The sequence below is a fragment of the Eleutherodactylus coqui genome, chromosome 1, assembly GCF_035609145.1.
Source record: "Eleutherodactylus coqui strain aEleCoq1 chromosome 1, aEleCoq1.hap1, whole genome shotgun sequence".
Classification (NCBI taxonomy): domain Eukaryota; kingdom Metazoa; phylum Chordata; class Amphibia; order Anura; family Eleutherodactylidae; genus Eleutherodactylus; species Eleutherodactylus coqui.
Genome location: NC_089837.1, coordinates 112,764,907 through 112,770,091, shown reverse-complemented (window position 1 = coordinate 112,770,091; position 5,185 = coordinate 112,764,907).

Genomic DNA, 5,185 nt, shown 5'->3' with positions numbered 1-5,185 from the left:
GTAAATTGTGGGATGCTATACATATGGACTATGGTCAAATTGAGCCATATAGTGGCTGAATCAGTATGACCGCAGGGAGCGGTTGATTGTGGCTAGCAGGGATTGCAGTCAGTAGGACAGGGAGCATATTATCAGGTGTTATGTATTTGTATGTGGAACCACTGTGTCGTTCCTCAGAGCAGGGAAACCACCCAACAGGACTGACAGCCAACCCAGAGACTGGATGCTCACTCCTCGGCACGTAGCTTGGTATGAGGCAGAGACTGGGACTGAGCTAGCCCTGAACTGGAGTAGGGTAATGAAGTCCCTGCCTAACAGAGCGGAGTAATCGTCCCAATAAGGACGGCCCCGAGCTGGTACCTAGGAGCTGAATAACCTTGTTAAGGCCCTAACTGGAACAGGAAATACCAAGCAGAAACAAGAACCAAGGGTGTGAGCAGAAACAGAAGATCTGGGAAAAGCACAAGGAGCTTACAGCTACAGCAGAATTGAGATCAGTAGTCACAGAGATACTGCAGGAGCAGAGAGCCACAAGCCGTCATAGAAGTACAACAACCCAGAAGCACTGAATAGCAGATCTGGGGAAGCTATATAGTGGAGTGATTGGCAAACAGCCTCCAGCTGAGCGGAATAGTGAGGAAGTTTTAACTCCGGAGATGCTGGAGAAAAATAAATACAAACTCATATAACAGACAGAGCAGCAGACCTGTCTGTTATACCTAACAGTACCCCCCTCCCTAAGCCCCCTTCCTCCCCTGCCGATTCTCTGCAGGAATCTCCGAATGAGCTGGGGAACGTTGATGTTCTTGGAGGGCTCCCATGACCTCTTCTCAGGCCCATAACCCTTCTAATCCACTAGAAAATAGGTTTTATTCCTTACCCTCTTAACATCAAGAATATTCTTTACCTCAAAGGTGTCTTCAGAGTGAACCCGGGTGGACACTGATTTGGGTTTCTTGGAAAACCTACGAAGTATCAAAGGTTTAAGCAGAGATACATGAAAAAAGTTGGGAATACGAAGGGAGGGAGGGAGTCTAAGTTTGTAAGAGGCCGAATTAATTCTCTGTAGAACTTCAAAAGGGCTCAAAAACCATGGGGAAAACTTAAAGGATGGTATCCTCAACCTGATATATTTGAAGGACAGTCAAACTTTATCCCCAAGCAAAAATCATGGAGGTTCCCAGCGCTTGCGATCAGCAAACCTCTTCATAGAAGCTACTGAACTTACAAGCTTAGCCTTGGTCTCCTGCCATGTCCTGGTGAAACCCTCTGCTGACGCAACTGCTGCCGGTACCTCAGCAGTGATGGAGATCGGCAAGGGAATCCTGGGTTGTCGACCATTTACAATACAAAAAGGAGAATTATTGGTTGAGTCACTCACAAGCTGATTGTACGAGAACTCCCCCCACGCCAAAAGACTGACCCAATCGTCATGATGGGCATTAATAAGCTGATGAAGGTACATAGTCAAAATTTGGCTAATGCATTCCACTTGTCCATTGGATTGTGGGTAGTAGGTGGAGGACAAGTCTAAAGAGATGCTCAATAACTTACAAAGAATTTTTAAGTAAACTGCACTCCCCTGTCTGATACAATGTGCTTAGGAAAGCCATGAAGGTGAAAAATATGCTCAATAAATTTATCGGCCAAATGACTGGCAGTCGGCAAGTCGGGCAAAGGTATGAAATTAGCCATTTTGGAAAATCGATCCATGGCTACCTATATGACAGTACACCCCTTGGATGTTGGTAGGTCCGGGGCGAAATTCATGGCAATACATTTCCATGGAGCTTCTGGTATGGGCAGTGGACATAGCAGGCCTGTGGGCTAAGACTTCACAGTCTTATTCTGGGCACAGTAGGAACAAGAAGCCACAAAGTCACACAATAGCTCTTCCCATGGATGGCCACCAGTATTGCCGCTGAATGAGTTTGCTGGTCTTCCGTTGACTGGTATGTGCATCCAACTTGGAGCAGTGACTCCAGGACAGAACACCTTTTCTCTTGGCCTCAGGAACAAAGGTCTTCCCCGGATGTATATCTCTCACGTGGACAGGGGCTACGGTTTTCAATTTAGTTGGATTGATAATGAATTGTGGGCTCTCCTCAGCATCAGTACAGTCAAATACCCTGGAGAGAGCATCAGCTTTAGTTTTATAACTGGCAGGACAAAAATATAACACAAAATTGAAAGGTGCAAAAAACAGAGACCACCGCGCCTGTCGTGGATTACCACTGAGCGGTCTGCAGGTAGGTCAAGTTCTTGTGATCGGTATAAATTATAATGGGATGGCAGGCTCCCTCTAACAGATACTGTCATAATTCTAAAACCATCTTGACGGCCAGCAGTTCTCAATCTCCAATAGAGTAATTCTGCGTGGCTGGAGAGACACCTCGACGAGAAGAAACCGCAAGTCTTCTTGCAAGCAGATGCACCCTTTTGCAACAAAACTGCTCTGACGTCAAAAGAAGATGCATCGACTTCCAAAAAAAATTGACTCTTATCATCTGGTCAGTGCAGTACTGAGGCAGAGGAGAAGGCCTCCTTAAGAGCCTGGAAGGTAGACTCTGCCTCCGGAAGCCAATGCTTGGCATCTACCACCCTCCATGTGAGGGCAGAAATGCCATTAATAAATAAAGATGCGGAATGAACTGTCTGTAGTAATTGGCGAAGCCCAAAAATCGTGGGATCGCCCGGAGTCCTGAGAGACGAGACCAATTCAGAACTGCAGAGAGTTTCTCGGGATCCATCTCCAATTCCTGCTGGGAGACACCATATCCCAAAAAGGGGAGCGAGTCACACTCAAAACAGCATTTCTCCAGTTTGGCAAACAAATGATTCTCAGTCAATCACTGTAAAACTATACTGACCTGCCTCCGATTGGAATGAATATCTGGGGAAAATATAAGGATACCGTTGTTAAGAAAATTGTAGATCAATGTATCAGTTAATTGTTTTGTTATTAGATTGTTGACTAGGAAGATATAGAATCCTGCTAGTATAAGAAATGAAGAGGTTAAACAAAACCTTTTCTATATACCAGTGAGTGATTCAGACAGAAGATAAGATCCCTCAGCCCCCTCCCTGGCATAGCTTCTCACTGAAATCATGACAGTTACATTGTATATTATAGTTACACCTTAAAAGGTGTAACTTATGTTAAACATTTTAGTTGTAGCCTATCATGTATTCTAATTATTCTTGGAGGTATATACTTTTCCTGTGATGTCATTTATGGTATATAAACCACAGGCACCTTTGAATAAATTAGAAATCATTTGATACCGCAACAGGCTGGTGTGATTTGTATTTCTCCTATGGGCCCACACTTCTACATGATTGTCTTCTCCTTGGTAAACACATCAATTCTCTTTACAATCATTCAGATACACGACTACAAATACATGAACAAGGTCGCGAAAAATATTATTAACAAAGTCTTGAAATACAGCTGGAGCATTACCTAGCCTGAATGGCATCACCAGATATTCAAGATGGGTATCGCCAGTATTAAACACCGTCTTCCACTCATCCGCCTCGTGAATACAGATCAAATTACAAGCACCCCTCAGGTCGAGTTTGGTAAAAACTCGGGCACCCCGAAGACGATCAAAGATCTCATAGATCAGTGGTAATGGATATTTATTTTTCACCGTGATCACGTTGAGCCCTCAATAGTCAACGCAGAGGTGTAAAGATCCGTCTTTCTTCTTCACGAAGAAAAAGCCGGTGGAGAACTTTCGAATAAACCCTTTAGCAAGATCGTCCCTTATGTATTTAGCCGTAGCCTGAGTCTCAGAAAGAGACAAGGAATAAACTCTTTCTCGGGATGCAGTGAAACCAGGCATGAGTTCAATAGGGCAATCGTATGGACGGTGTGGTGGAAGACATTCAGCCTGCTTTTTTATCAAGAATGTTCCTAAACCCCTGATAAGCCTCAGGAATGCACAGGGTCTGCACCAAGTTGGGACTTTATTGTGGAAGTTGTACTGACAACAGATCAATAGTTTTGCAAATGAACAAAATCTTTAAATGCAGGTCCTTTCCAGTTATTTTTTAGGTTAGCAGTCAACTACAGTTGTAAGGATAGATTCACTCAGTTATGCAGAGTATTAAGACTGCTGCCTTAACACTCCGCTCCACACGAGGCCCTTAGAAATGGACAACCTCATCAGGGCTCAGTTAGAGGAGCTGCCTTTTTTTGCACACCTATGTGCACAAAAAAAGAAACGTTCCATGCATGCTAGAAATGCGCATGATTGAAGCTCTGTGCTCACTGCTTTCAATGGGGCCGGAGTTACTGCAGCCGGCCCTATTGAAACCAATTGGATGCAGGCAACCCCTCAGTGATTTTCGAGGAAAGGCTTGAAATATAAGCCTTTCCCTGAAAATCATCCCTAGCTCCTGGAAAAAACATTTTAAAAATATACCAGCACTTTTTGGAAGCAGGGATTTTTAATCCCCGGGCAGCAGAAAGTGCTTCAGAGTACTGCCAGGGACCAGCAAGAAGACGCGCCGAAGCCACGACAGCGGCGGAGAGGTGATGTAGATTTTTTTTATTTTTTACTGCAGCTAGGGATAATTTTCAGGAAGGGCTTATTTTTCAAGCCCTTCCCTGAAAATCACTGTGGGGGCTGCCTGCATTCCATTGCTTTCAATGGGGCTGTGGCAGTGGGGAGGACATTGCGATCCTCTGCCACAGCTATGACAGCTGTGGCAGGGGATTCTTTCGTCCCCGGGGAGAGAACCATCATCACTGAACAGTGTGACAGTGCTGTCACAGTGTTCAGTGATGAGGGGACTCCCCGCGGGGAATCTTTATGCGCAACACTGACCTATGTGGTGCACGCATGTCCTATCTTTTGCAGGTGCAAAGATTTTGACGGTCATGTGATCACATCATAGGGAACCAATGGTTCTCTCAGACGCGCTTTTTTTTGTGCACATAGGCGCTCGTAAAAAACGCTCATTTGACTTCGCCCTTACACAGACTTACTATTGATGAACTAGAACACACATTTATGAGAATTTTTTTTTTTTAGGGGGCAATAGTCTTATGTTTTAAAGTAGAGATATTGAGTTGGTTGTTGATTGGGACTTTTGCTTCTGTAAAAAATGTTATCAAGTAATAAAATCTAGCATTTAGAATAACGGAAGATAATGTGGTGATCACATGTAGTTTGGT